This window comes from Symphalangus syndactylus, chromosome 8, assembly GCF_028878055.3.
Source record: "Symphalangus syndactylus isolate Jambi chromosome 8, NHGRI_mSymSyn1-v2.1_pri, whole genome shotgun sequence".
NCBI lineage: Eukaryota > Metazoa > Chordata > Mammalia > Primates > Hylobatidae > Symphalangus > Symphalangus syndactylus.
In genome coordinates, this window is record NC_072430.2 from 76,618,092 (window position 1) to 76,633,614 (window position 15,523).

Here is a 15,523-nt window from a genome sequence, read left to right on the forward strand (position 1 = left end):
AGGTAAAATTTTGCCTCCCCTACATTACCCCACATGCTAGGGGAACCAATGTTTTAAAGTACACTAAAAGCTCATAATTTTGAATCAATTGTGAGGAAAGCATCCATTCACTAAATTCTGAAAAGAGATGACCTCAACATGAACACAATTCTGTTAGTTTCAAACAGGGCAATGTAGGGTACTTTAACAGGCTCTCCTGGCTCCAAACGTCTCCTTCCCCAAGCCCTGCCTGTCTAAAATATCTATGTAATCAATCCCTTTGGAATAAGTTATTGAAGGCTTTTTGTTAAGGAGCAACTCCTTTTCTGGGAAGGGAACACTTTCAAACTACACACGCTTTAGCTGGACTTGACCGGCTGAATCATTAGATTTCGTGAATCTAATGATCTAAGTTGCCCTCTAGCAGAAACGTGAGGGAATGAGATACAGAGGACGTTCTGATGCTGCATGGGGGTTCTGCTGATTGAGGAGTCTGGTAACCAGCTTAGGCAACCAGAGAAAATTGAGGAAGGTGAGGGGTGAGAGCAAGAGAGGGACTGACCCTGGGCCCAGGGTTCCATGGATCAGAGATTCCAGGATTGCTTACTAATGTCTGAATAGATTAAAGGGGATGGTTTGTAATTAACATGTCAGTGTATCAATCTAAGTAAAGTTGCTTTCCCTCTCTCTCTTTTTTTTTTTTTTGGAGATGGAGCCTTGCTTTATCACCCAGACTAGAGGGCAGTAGCATGATCTTGGCTCACTGCAACCTCTGCCTCCTGGGTTCAAGCAATTCTCCTGCCTCAGCCTCCCTAGTAGCTGGGACTACAGGTGCACTCCACCACACCCCGCTAATTTTTTTATATCTTAACAGAGACAAGGTTTCACTGTGTTGCCCAGGCTGGTCTTGCACTCCTGAGCTCAGGCGATCCACCTGCCTCAGCCTCCCAAAGTGCTAAGATTACAGGCGTGAGCCACAGCGCCCGGACAAGCCTGATTTTGCTTGTCTCTGAATGATAATTTGACCTCCTTAATCATATTGTTCTTTTAATAGGCTAACATCTCCCTTGAAATTTTATTTACACTGCTCACATGTGACAGCCTCAAGGACACTTCTGCTTGGTGGGGGCAGCCCTGGTTGAAGCAGGTCCTCAACTTCAAATCTGTGGACACTTTGGGTTTCCTGTGGGTTCCTGCTCCAGCCTCTCTTTGTCCAGGCACTTTCTTCAGTTCTCTTTTGTTCCATTCCTTGCAGGTGCAGGGTCTCTGCCCTGTTGCTCTAATAAGCCCAAGCCAGAGTTCCAGCTCTGGACTCACCTGTCTGGCAAGGGAGGAAGGACAAGAATAAATATTCTTTGCTTTCATGAGCTCTGTAGATGGTAGTGGTATAAATAAGCTTGATAATGGTATACAAAAGGCAAAAATGAGATTCATACTGACGTTGGGGGGTTGGTATGGGTATGATGATAATGTGACCTTACAAGATGAGGGAACTACAAGGTGAGGAAGTGAAATTGACATTTCATCAGGAATGTTCCTCCATTCTGATCAGCAGCTAGGGTTGGGGCTTATGGTTTTCAGTATAGTGTCGCTGTGCTTACAGTAGGCTCTACCCTCTCCCAGTAGACCTCCAGGCAGAGGGGTGCAGGAGCTGTCTTGTGACAGCTGACTGTTACAGTTTAAGAATTTTGCAATCTGGTGGTCAAACACAGCCATTATTCAAGCTTAAATTATATGCCATTATTGTATAAATTATATAAAAGTTATATATTGAAAACAAAGGTAATAAATACTCAAAAGCCATCAATTCCTAATTGTCTTACTACACTTTGCTGCTGTTCTTGAGGTTATTTGGTGCCTGTCTGGGGGAAATACCACATAATCATGTACTGCTGCACGTCCTTCCCAACTCCACATTCAGTGACGTCAGCCATGAAATCAGCTGCAGTTGGAGTTTTTACACCATGGAATTACAAATATTGAAAGCCAGGGCTTGATTTATTATTTTTTTGATTGTGTAGACTTAAGAAATGGTTGAACCATGGAATGCTATGTAGTCATAAAAAGAATGAGATTACGTCCTTTGCCGCAACATGGATGCAGCTGGAATCCATTATCCTAAGCAAATTAATGCAAGAACAGAAAACCAATACCGCATGTAACTTGTAATTGCGAGCTAGACATGAGTTACACATGGACATAAAGATGGGAACAATAAACAATAGGGACTATGAGAAGGGAGAGAGAGGGAGAGGGGCAGGGGCTGAAAAACTACCTATAGGGTACTGTGTTTACTACCTGTGTGATGGGATCATTCGTATCCCAAACCTAAGCATCAGGCAACATGCCCATGTAACAAACTTGCATGTGTACACTCTGAATCTAAAATAAAAGTTGAAATTATTTTTTACAAAGGTATTGAAGAAAAATGTTAATGCAGATTAAACATGTGTCTATAGTTGTTACAATGGGAATAGTACAAACACCAAGAGAATATTCTAGTTTTGAAAAACTATTATTTGATTCAGTACGAGGAAGTCACTCACATCAATGGTAAATGAGTGAAGTTCCAACATACATTTTCATTATCTTTCTTTTGCCTTACTCATTAAAGTAAATGAAAGCATCAACCAAAACTCATGGTGGAACTGCACTCAAAGATACAGTTATAAGATATTTACCAGCAAACAGCTGCCAGGAGGCCACAATTCACTCTAAAAATTCAGTTCTGATTAGCCAGCACTGCCCTCTGTGGATGAGAGGGAGCTTTTGCTTATTGTACAAAATCTTAAAAAGGTATCGATAAGCAAAAATAAAGTAAAAAATCCCTGTAATTTCTCCACCAAGAGATAACATGACTCATATGCATATACATATTTTCAAACAAATATCGAATTATAGCTATAAAGGGAAGACTTTTTAAAATTGTGTGTGTGTGTAAAAGAGTATTTGGAGAGCATCTTTCCATGTTATTCAGTTTTCTTCTAAAATCTCGTTTGTAATTATTCCATAGAAGGCTGTTGTACTGATTATAACTTATTTCACCAGTCCTCAGTGATTGAACATTTGGATCGTTCCCAATTTGTGGCAATTAAAAATACAACCTTAGGAAAATAAATAAATAAAACAAACAAGTGACAAATAAAAAAGACAACCCTACAAAGAACTTCTTTGCAGCTAAATAATACATCCTTTGTTTTCCTTAGGAGAAATTTCTAGAAAAAAGATACATGCATGACTAGGCCTTTTTCTCCTCTTTTCTCTTTTTTTTTTCTTTAGGGAATGCCATCCCAGTTCTATACTAAGTCTTTAAAAGACCTCTCCTAATAAACTGGAAGCTTCATGTGGGCAGGGACTGTGTCTGCAAGTTCATCCCTCTAGCTTCAACCTGTGGCCCAGTGCCTGATGTGGGGACATATTCAATGCATATTTGCTGAATGTAAGAAGGAAAGAGGAAGGGCTGGTGTATTAGTTTGCCAGGGCTAACAACACAGTATCACAGACCAGGTGGTTTCAACAGCAGAAATTTATTTCCTCACAGTTCTAAAGGCTAGTAGGAGTCTGAGGTCAAGTTGTCAACAGGCTCGTTTCTTCCAGGTTTCTGTTTCCTCTGTTCTGGACTTGTAGATGACCAGCTTCTCCCTCTCTCTTCACATGGTCGTTCCTCTGTGTCTATGTCCTTATCTCTTCTTCTTAATAAGGGCACCAATCATATTGGATTAAGGCCCATCCTGATGGCCTCCTCATTTTAACTTAATTGCCCTTGAAAGATTCCTTTTCCAAATACAGTCACATTTTCACAGGACTTGAACATACAAATTTTGCAGGAGACCTAATTTAGCCCACACAGTTGTGCAGATTGCCATGTGGGGTTGTGGTAAGTTAGAGCCAAAAAGGATGAATGTCTTTGGAGACCAAAGTAATGAATTTTCTTGAGACAGAGTCTTACTCTGTGACCTAGGGGCTAGAGTGCAGTGTCAAATCACAGCTCACTGCAGCCTCCACCTCGCAGGCTCAAGCGATCCTCCTGAGACAGCCAGGTGGGAGGGAGTCCTGGAGAAACTCCAACCAGCCTGCCTATTGAGGTGGAGCCTCGGAAGTTCCCTGCATTTGCAGCAGGGAGGAGCCTGGCCCCTCCGCTTCTTGGGTGGAATCTGGGATTCAAATGCTGGGCAGGAAGCGCTCTAGCTGGGACTCTGGCCTAGTGAGAGTCCCCGTTTCCCCCTTTTCTTCCTTTAACCCAATAAAACCTTGGCCATAGGATGGACAAGGACCCCGTCTTTAGCTGAACTAAGGAAAAGTTCTGCAACATTCCTACCTCAGCCTCCTGAGTAGCTGGGGACCACACACAGGTTTATGACAGCATATCTGGCTTTTTTTTTTTTTTTTTTAACCTCTTGTAGGAATGAGGTTAGTAAGCTTTTAAAACGCATTGCCTTGCCGGGCGTGGTGGCTCACGCCTGTAATCCCAGCACTATGGGAGGCCGAGGCGGGCAGATCTTCTGAGGCAGGGAGTTTGAGACCAGCTTGGCCATCATGGAGAAACCGTCTCTACTAAAAATACAAAATTAGCTGGTGATGGCACGCACCTGTAATCCCAGCTACTTGGGAGGCTGAGTTGGGAGAATTGCTTGAACCCAGGAGGCAGAGGTTGCAAAGAGCCGAGATCATGCCATTGCACTCCAACCTGGGCAATGAGAGCAAAACTCTGCCTCAAAAAAAAAAAAAAAAAAAAAAAAAAAAAATTGCCTTGCTTTATATGTTGGTTTTGAAATGTCTGATGCCAGTCTAATTCTTTTACCTTTGTAAGTTGTTTGATCTTTTTTCCCGGAGGCTTGAGAGTTTCTTTCTTCTTTTTTCTTTCTTTTTTGAAATCTAATAGTTTTCTAGGGTTCTACCTTGGAGTATGATCCTTCTGGGTAAATTTTTCCCATTACTCAGTGATCTCTAGGAATGTGTAGGCATAGGTCTTTTCCCACTCTATAAAGTTATCTTGAATTATAGTTTTAGATATTGGCTGTGTCTCATTGTTCTGTTTTTTCTTCTTCAGGAACTCTGAAAGCACAGAAATTATTATTATTATTACTGGCCTGTCTTCCATGTCTGCTACTCTTCCTCTGGCCCTTTTTCCTTCTTCACTTATGCCTTTCTTATTCTCCTCATAGTTTGCCTGCTTTTCTTCAATGCCTCTTACTAACTTTTAATTTGAGTCTATTCTATTAACTTTTAATTTAAGCCTATTCTCGTTTTATCAGAGGAGAATTTTTCTCAGTTGATATAATTGAAATTCCATTTCCTGGCTTTTGTTATAGCTGCATATGGACTTCAATTTCCATTTGTTAATTTTTATGGTATGAAGATGTTTTCAAACTTTTTGGTTTAATGGCATCATCTTATGTTGGTATTGCAAAGTCCAGGTCTTTGGCAGGATATTTTGGTTTGATTTGCTGGGATAGAGAGAGTTGTGAATCCTCTTTTTTCTTGCAGGAACCTAAAATTTCCATCTTTTCTTTTTTAACTCTTCCCACCTAATGCCAAAGGATGTTTTTTTTTTTCTTTCCTTTTTTGTTTCTTTTGTTCTTTCCCAGAACTTTTGGGTTTCAACGATTGCCCCCTTTAAATTGCCCAGACTTCCAAGTTCCTTCCTGAAGTCCATGCCCTGATCTCAGACTAGGGTGGACCTAGACTTTCTGGTGTTAAATCAAACTCAGGATCCTTCACAAGCTTCCCTATTTTGCCTTCCCTGCAGTCTCTAGGTTTGCTTTTGTTTGCCCTAAGGGCTAGGGTGTGGTGAGGGAATAAGAAATTGTGTTCTGAGGTCTGATTATTCTCTTTCTATTCATAATTATTTTGAAGTTTGGACATTCTGTCTTTAGGTTATGCTGAAGGTGTGGCTTGCATATAAATTCACTTTTTGTCCTTTGTTTGGATCCATGAAGAGGCAGGTAGCTATGGTGCTGCTGTTGCCTGAGCCTACCCTGAAGCCCCTTAACCTCACTTTTGTTAAAAATTGTAGCAGAAGTGCAATTTGTCTACCAGATTCCATTTTTCTCTCATTCTTCCTTGATAACAAAACCCCAGTTTGCACAGGAAGAATCAGATATGCAGCGTTGGCATTTTAAAATCTAAATTCTAGGCTGCTGTGACCAAGTAGCACAGTTTGGTCAAACAGACATAAGCAGAAATCGATGGGGTGGGGTTTGTGAAAAAGTCTGAGTGTCTATGGAAATTGTCAGACTGAGCTAGCAAAGCCCTTTGCCCCTTTCTTTCCCTCATTTTTCTTCCTGGATCACTCAGACATAACACCAGGAGAGGCAGCAGTTATCTTGTGGCCATAAGCATGAAAGCCAAAAGCTAAGGATGATGGAACAGAAAAATAGTAGGAGCCTGAATATTTGAGGAGCTGGGTCAGCTCTGGATTTCCTCTTCCCAGATTTCTGGTAATGTAAGAAATATAAACCTCTTTCTTAATTAAGACCTGATGTTTTAGGTCTCTGTTTAGGGCTGTATATACGATCAATACTTTGATTTACTGATGATGCATTTCCTCCTTTGCATTGACAAGATTATCATTTCCACAGCTCAACTTGTCTAGGGTCCTACTAACCTACTACACATGCTGTTTCTTATGTCTCAGTTATATGTTAAAAGGCTCAAGATTTACATCAATAGAGGAGTACAGAGAAAACATTCCTGTAGGTATCTTTCTCCAGTAGTCTATACAGATGTTGGAAATAAATTTTCAGTGCCACAAAAGAAATAGCACTCAAACATAAATTTAATTTTCTCAGCAAGGCAATTTTACTTCTATAGAAGGGTGTGTCTCATGGATGGAGCAATGGCGAGAGCACACCCGAACAAGGGAGGGGAAGGGGTTCTTATCCTTGACACAGGTAGCCCGTACTGCTGTGTCATTCCCCTATTGGCTAGGGTTGGACCATACAGTCTAAGCTAATTCCGATTGGCTATTTTAAAAAGAGCAAGGGTACGAGCTGGAGTGGCAGGGTGGCTAGTTTGGTGGGAAGGACAGTTACAGAACAGGTGACTCAGGGTGACTAAGAACTGAGCAGGTGACCAGGGTGACTAAGGTCAGAGCAGGTGATAGAGGCTAGGAGGGGGTTTATTTACTAAAACTAGGGGCAAGGAGACGTAAAGAATGAGGAAGTTAAACTTTAAAATGAAGAACAAAGAACAAGAGAGCTGAACATACTGATACATTAGTTCTTTGGAGAGGATCTCAGAACTCATTTTACTTAACAATTTACTGGCTAAAACCTTTGAAGGGGAATTTATTATATCCTACACAGACACAGAAAGTTTTGTTGTGAAGAAAGAGATTTAAATTTTTAAATTTTTAATTTGTATAAATGTAAGGGGTGCAGTTTTGTTACATGGATATATTATGTAGTAGTGAAGTCTGGGCTTTTCATGTAATCATCATTCAAATAATGTACATTGTACCCATTAGGTAGTCTCCCATCTCTCACCCACTCTCACCCTCTCACCCTTCCAAGGGAACTAGAAAAAGGAAGACATTTTTAATACTCACATATTCCTAGAAAACAGAAGCAGGGCCTCTAGGGAAGCAGCCCCAGGGTGGTCAGAAAGCAGAGGGAATGAGAGAGAAACGTGGGAAAGGGCCTTTATTGTGGTTGTCTCCAGAAGGAACAGGCAAGACAGAGTGAGCAGGTTTACAATTAACTATTTTGAATAATTTCAGGAAGGTCCGGGGCAACGGGGCTGTCCCTAGTTGCCTGGAACCTGTCCCAGGGGTGATTAGGAGAGGGATACACAAGAACCAAATACAAAAGGTGGTTGGTAATGTAGGCCCTGAATTGGTTGGTTTGCATAGGAAAGGTGCAAACATTTGCTATCTCTGGAAATTAGCTAACCCTGTGAAGGACAAATCCTCCAGGTCAGCAAGTCCCTGGATGTGAAAGCTTCAAATTCAGAAACTAGAAAAGCATGGGTTTCACAAATACTACTGCAATGACCTCAGTTTCTTGTAAAGACCATCTGATAAAACATTCTTGTCAGATATAAGCTAATTCATAAGGTAATTCTGTATTCTGTAGTGCTCTCTACTAAGTACACATATTACAATTTACATCACCATCACATACTAACACAGCTTCTGGTTTTGGGCTCTCCGCCATGTGAGTCCTCAATAAATAGAGCTTAATGAATGCTATAGAGCCTTTCAATAAAAAACTAAATGCCACCAATGACAGCACAGTTAATCAGTGGCAAAACCGGGAACTGATCTTAGGCTTCTTGCTTCCAAATGCATTGTTATCCAGTAAGATTATGCTTTGCCAGAGCAAAATTCTATGCAGCTGCTCTTGAGAAAGCCTCAATAATAAACGTTAGGTAATAATTGTCTCACTTCTGGTCTAAAATCAGGAGCCTATTTAAAGGACTGACTGGGAAATTTGAGAGAAGCTCCAGGAAGAGTTTTCTCCACTTCTGTTTTCTGGACTTGCAATGTCTTATTGAATTCCTTCCCAAATATGAATCATAGTAAGCCTCATTGAATCTAGAAATCTGGTAGTCTTGGAGGCATCAGTAATAACTGCAAACCAGCAACAATTAGGAAAATCCCAACACCCTGAGCTGATGGTTTCTCTATTTTTTTTTTGGCAATGAAACCAAGTTTAAGAGACCCAAAGCAACTTTCAAGGTCATATCTTTATTTGTTGCCAGTTGAGCCACTTATATCTCCACTTCCTAGAACAGAAAACCCCCAGTAATGATCTGTGAACCATAAATCTTGTGATTCAGTTCTTTGATTATTTTTCTCGATCTAAACTGTATATACACTTTATGATTTAATTTTGAACTCAAGTGGCCTACTCTTGCTGCTTAGCTATGGATAGGAGCTTGGGTATGTGTCTAAAATGTTACTTTAACGATGTTTGAATCTCTCATCCACTCTCACCTCATAGGAAATTATGGCCTCTTTGTATGGGTGCTCTGCAGCTGCCACCAGTTGTCAACCAGCCATGATGAAGACTGTTTTATTGATTGGCTACCAGTCAGGCTATTGTCATTTGTATTTCCAGCAGAAGGAAGAAATGTCATTTTATTTTATATATACATATATATGTGTGTGTGTGTGTGTATATATATATATATATATATAGAGAGAGAGAGAGAGAGAGAGAGATGGAGTAAGCTCATACAATATTTGTCTCCCTGTGCCTGGCTTACTTCACTTAACATAATGTCCCCTAGCTTCATCCGTGCTGCTTCAAATGACAGAATTTCCTGATTTTTAAAAGCTGAATAGCATTCCATCGTGTATATATAACACATTTACAAAATCTGTACATTCATTGTTGGATGCTCAGGTTGTTTCCGTGTCTTAGCTATTGTAAAAAATGCTGCAGTAAACATGGGAGTGCAGACATCTCTTCAGCATACTGATTTCAATTCCTTTGAGTATATACCCACTAGTGGGCTTGCTGGATCATATGGTGGTTTTATTTTTAGTTTTTTGAGGAACCTCCATATTGTTGTCCAGAATGGCTGTACTAATTTACAATACCAGTGTATCAGAGTTTCTTTCTCTCCACATCCTCACCAACACTTGTTTTGGTAATAGCAGATTTAATAGGTGTGAAATGATATCTCGTTGTGTGTTATTTGCATTTCTCTGATGATTAGAGATGTTGAGCATTTTTTAATTTATCTGTTGGCCATTTGCACGTCCTCTTTCGAGAGACATCTGGTTGAGTCTCTTGCCCATTTTAAAATTGGAGTCTTTGTTTTCTTGTTTTTGAGTAGTTTGAGTTCTTTGTATATTTTGGATATTAACACCTTATTTGATGTATAATTTGCAAATATTTTCTCCACCTATGGGTTGCCTCTTTGCTCTATTGTTTCTTTTGTTGTGAAGAAGCTTTTTAGTTTTATGGAATCCCGTTTGTTGAGTTTTTTAAATTTCATTGCCAAGGCTTAGATTAAAAAAAAAAATTATTTAGAGACAGGGTCTTGCTCTCTCAACCAGGCTACAGTGCAGTGGCACAATCAGACCCCACCGCAGCCTTCAACTCCTGGGCTCAAGTGATTCTCCCACGTTAGCCTTCTGGGCAGCTGGAACTAAAGGCTCATGCCACTGTGCCCAGCTAAAAATTGCTTAAATTTGTAAATTTTACACAGATTTTAAAGACAAATAACCATGACCTAAAATTTTCATATTCTAGGATCTCCAGTGTTGCTCAAAAGGAACATTTCCATAATTTGAACTACCTGCAAAAATATTGACAATTATAATTTAATTTATGAAATCGAAGATACTATACTTGAACTTTCAGTTGAGTGAAAAAATGTTGTTTACTGTCGATATTTACACATGGAAATTTAGTTTGCTAAATTTATGAAGTTTTAATTAATGTTATCTTAGTAATGTGTGAATATTTGGAGATATGTCAATTGCCTGAAGGTTTATAAATTTGATTTTAGACAAAGTACAAATAGTGAACATTCTTTTCCTCACACAGAATTTCCCTTGGGCATTAAGTAAATAATTAAAGAAATAGGCATTAAAAAAATTAAGGTTTTCTCAAATGTCTTAAACACTAAAAAATAAACGAAATCAATATTGCAATGATTGCAAAACTGATCAGTTCACTTGGTTATAAAAGTATTTGTATGGTGTATTTATTTTTAAATTTTCTTTATTTATATTTCTATTCTTTTTCAGGCTAACCTCTCACACTCTTGAAGGTTATAAGAGGGATTGATAGTCCATGATTCAGGTCTTGACATAAAAGGCATGAACGTCCCTCCCAAGGTGAGTTATTTGAGTCTGTCATCCAGTTGGATGAACTTTGTTAATAGTTATACTTCTTACATTGCCTCAGGAGCTACAAAATGCTAACATGTTGACTTTGATCCATAGAGATGTTTTGATTTTTTGTGATGTACATGTTCCTGCAACATGACTTATCTTCATAGGAAGAATGATAAAAAATCTAATTCCCTGTCATGTTTTGGGTGTCTTTTTTTTTAAAAGCACAACTTAATAGCTTTTCTTTGCAACTGTTGTTCTGAGTATCTTTTCCTTATCATATATTGTAGGATACGTTTATTTTGCAATTACTTGTTTTGCGTCATCCTAGTCTTTGTTAAATCTAAAGACCTTGAACAAATTTAGTTTTCTTTCTCATCAACCACTAAGACCCGTAAGATTTTGTCACCTTTATATATCACTACTGTAAATAATTATGTTATAATTATGAATAATTGATATCTGATAATTATATGAATAAATAATATATACATCATTCAAAGATAAGCTTTTTATTCTTTAGGAATTTTCAAGCTAAAATAACCAAAATAGAGTGGAATGTATCTATAAGTTAATGCTTTTTTTTTAAGCTCTTAACATATTTAGGCCTCAGTTGCTCCCTCAGAGGATTATAATACTTCTTCCATCTATTGGTTTTTTTTTTTTTTTGGTTGTTATAAAAATAACTTGAACTGTAGGTTGTGAAGATTCTTTGTAAATTACTGTCTAAATGACTGTACTTGATATAATGACTATTCTTGATATAGCACACACTGATAATGTAATAAACCAATAAATCTGAGCACACGTGAATCATAAGGGGTAATTACATCTCTTTTTATCTGTGTGTCTATGGTGAAGCATGAATGCAGAAGAGAAAGAGAAGAGGCAATGTTTCTGTCTTAGAATAATAGTTTATCATTATCCTTAGGATATCCCTAGCAAGTTACAATGAAAGTGAAGATAGGTAACACAGTAAAAACTTAAATACATTTCAGAGAAGGGAAAACAAGATAAAAATTTGGAGAAAGATGAATTCTCAATAAATATTTATTTTCATGAGTTAATTAATTGACAAATTAATTAGATAGGAGAGTAGAAAGTCAGCCGCCATTTTTCTCTCACTATTTATATGAGAAACCTCCGGAAAGATAAGCACCATGGGTTGGCAGAAGTGGGAGTCTTGGTAAGGAGAGCGTACTTGACTTTGAAAGAGACAAAAAGTATTCTTGCAATGTTAGTAGGTCTGCAGAGAGGAAGACAAATGTAGATCCTTCCCAGAACTATTGATTTTATATTTGTTATCTCTGAATCAGTTGAGCCTCTCATTTTAGTCATTCTCCTCCTTTTTCAAGCTGTTTAAAATTTGAAATTAGCATCATACATCAGAACAAACTCTCTTGCTAAGTCATAGCTCTCCTTTATGTGTTCAGTGATTGTATTTTTATCCATGAATCACCAGTTCTCTAGATGACATACCTTCCTTCCTCCACTCCTTGCTAAGTAAATTTGTTTATTTCACCATTTGTTCTCTTCACAGTCTAAATGTCAAGCACATTCTCATAATTATTGAGGATCTGTGATTTTTAAATAATGACCCCAAAAGGCTGCTGAGATCTCCCTATCTAAGCACACCTCATTTAATTGTGCTTTGCTTCATTACCCTTCACAGATATTGCATTTTTTACAAGTTGAAGATTTGAGGCAACCCTTCATTGAGCAAGTCCATCAGTATCATTTTTCTTTCTTTCTTTCTTTTTTTTAAAAAAAGAAGGTTCTTTTCTTTGTATTTTTGCAATATCATTCAATAAAAAGCAGTAGAAACATAACAGTCTTAATATTAGGTTTACAATGGAATATTTGAACAAAAAATCTGTACACATTATAATTTACAGCAATTTTATGTGGTAAATCCACTGATTGTTAAAAAATCTTCTTTATAAATCGCTCTGCTGCATTAAATCTTGGAGTATTATAAAGAATGCACCTAGCTCTATTTACAAATGTTAGCAGCAGAACATACCCAAGTCATACAGCATCAAAGCATGTTACCAGCGGCAAATCCACATGGGTCTTCAGCAGCTTCAATTCTTGCCTCCTCAGAAGAAATAATTCGACTGAGAGGCATGAGGCAGAAGGAGAGACTGAGGCAAGTTTTAGAGTGGGAGTGAAATTTATTATAAAGCTTTAGCACAGGAATAAAAGGAAGTAAAGTACACTTGGAAGAAGGCCAAGTGGGCAACTGGAGAGATTAAGTGTGCTGTTTGACCTTTGACTTGGGATTTTCTATGTTGGCATACTTCCCAGGTCTTGCATCTCTTCTCGCCTGATTCTTCCCTTGGGGTGTGCTGTCCACATGCGCGGTGGCCTGCCAGCACTTGGGAGGTGAGCATGTGCATTGTGTTTATTGGAGTTGTACGCATGTTCACTTGAGGCATTCTTCCCTTACTAGTTGAATGTCCCTTGGAGGTCATATACCAGTTAAATTCCACCATTTTGTCTCTTAATAAACATGCTTAAGCCCAATCACCCAACTCCCGAGATCTTATCAGGAAGCTGCTGATCACTAGGCTCAGGTTTTTCTATCTATTAGGAAACTGCCTTTCCCTGGCCCTGGCTATGACTAATTATTATTTAGAGAGACAGTTAACAACCTCCCTGAGCATCACGTGATGGTCGCCTGACATTCCTGGTGTGTGTGCCAGGGGAGGGCCCTCTCCTGTCCTGCTCATGCCTGACTAGCTACCTACTGTAACACAGGTACCAAATGAAGAATATAAACTTCCATAAAACCCGTCAGTTTCACAGCTCAACTTAACATGTTTGTTCAGAGCCCTGTCTGACATATTGATAAAGGGCCAAAAATTAAGTTTCCATAAAGATAATAAAGGTTTCTGACTCTGACACTGCTTTGCCAGATACCTGTAAAGAAAGATTACTCTCAATTGGTCACATGAATTACATGGTTAAATCCAAAACAACTCATCTGACAAGTGGCAACTTAAAATACTTGTGGAAAATCCATTTCAGTATACTTGTCAGTTTACCTTGGAGCATGGTAGGGGATTAAAGCAGTTTGCCACAAGCCTGCTTTAAGTTTAAGCTTCCTTGGATTTAGCCCCATTTGCAATTTAAAACATGCAAAATACACTCACTATACATGAAATTAATGTTCTTTAAGAAAATAAGGCTTGACTAACAATTTATTGTGAGATGATGAACTATTAGCAAAGAAGCCCCCAGGTGCAAGTGCGCACACGTGCTTGGCACCTGATCAGCCTTCCACCAGACCTGGGAGGAGCTGTTTCTTTTGGTGGCCGCAGGTGGCGCAGTTAGCTCATGACCCAGAAGTCTCTCAAGGGTTCAGTGAAACTTAAAATCGAATTCGTCCTGCACTCTGCAGTCCACGCGTGTGACTCTGATGGGTGCCAGGGCATGTTTCAAAGTCGTCCTGTGAGCCTGGCTGGGGCTCGGGGCTGCCCTCTGCGGATTTGAGGTCTGCAGGGTGGATATCTTGGCAAATCACATCCTCCTTCAGCCGGAGGATCCCAGAAATGCAGAGCCACTTCCAGAGTCTGATTTTCTGGTCCACGACTATGCTTCTTAAATGTACTGGAAGTCTGGGTTGAATGCCAGGTGGCCGCATGTGTCTTGGGACGTCTTTAGTGTGGCACCACAGGCAATCGTGTCTGCCTCCTCCTCAGGACGCTCCCCTCTGCAGAAGTCGTCGGCACTGTGGATGCAGGTTCCTTTCCATCAGAACTTCCCGATGAAGATTTTCTCTCTTCCAAAGTCCTGTGTGAGTTTTCTTTTATTTTGCCATTCCTTTGTCAAACTCTGGTTCTCATTTTATCTTCCGCTGCCCTCCTCTCGTCTGAACGCCTAGAACGGAGCTCAGGGCCTTCGGGAGGGGCAAAGCCCTCGGGCTGCGGGCTACCGGCCAGGCCCCGGGGTTCCTGCGCCTCTCGCCGGCTGTGCGCCGGCGTCCAAGACGCCACCTTGCGGGGACAGCGGGCGAGGACTTCGCGGGCCCGGTGCCATTTTTCCAACAGCATGTGCTCACTTTGTCACATTTTGGTAATTCTCACAATATTTCACATTTCCCACCATTATTTTATCTGTGTGGTGATGATCTGTGATCAGTGGTCTTTCATGGTGCTATAGTAATTGGGGGAACCACAAACCACGCCCATAGCAGATGGCAAACTTGATTGATAAATGTGTGTGCTCAGACAGCTCCACTCACTGGCTGCTTCCTGTCTTTCTTTTTTTTTTTTATTATACTTTAGGGTTTTAGGGTACATGTGCACAATGTGCAGGTTTGTTACATATGTATCTATGTGCCATGTTGATTTCCTGCACCCATCAACTCGTCATTTAGCATTAGGTGTATCTCCTAATGCTGTCCCTCCCCCCTCCCCCCACCCCACAACAGTCCCCGGAGCGTGATGTTCCCCTTCCTGTGTCCATGAGTTCTCATTGTTCAATTCCCACCTATGAGTGAGAACATGCGGTGTTTGGTTTTTTGTCCTTGTGATAGTTTACTGAGAATGATGTTTTCCAGTTTCATCCATGTCCCTACAAAGGACACGAACTCATCATTTTTTATGGCTGCATAGTATTCCATGGTGTATATGTGCCACATTTTCTTAATCCAGTCTATCGTTGTTGGACATTTGGGTTGGTTCCAACTCTTTGCTATTGTGAATAGTGCCGCAATAAACATACGTGTGCATGTGTCTTTATAGCAGC

General features: G+C 39.8%; 1 protein-coding gene across 1 annotated transcript in view; it reads left to right on the forward strand.

Moving 5' to 3' along the window:
• PDK1 (pyruvate dehydrogenase kinase 1) overlaps positions 1-15,523 on the forward strand; it is a 143,411-nt gene that overhangs the window by 104,522 nt on the left and 23,366 nt on the right. Inside the window, exon 12 of the transcript XR_010122138.1 lies at positions 10,685-10,774. The gene's annotated coding sequence lies outside the window, so the exon portion shown is untranslated. The remainder of the gene's footprint in view (positions 1-10,684; positions 10,775-15,523) is intronic.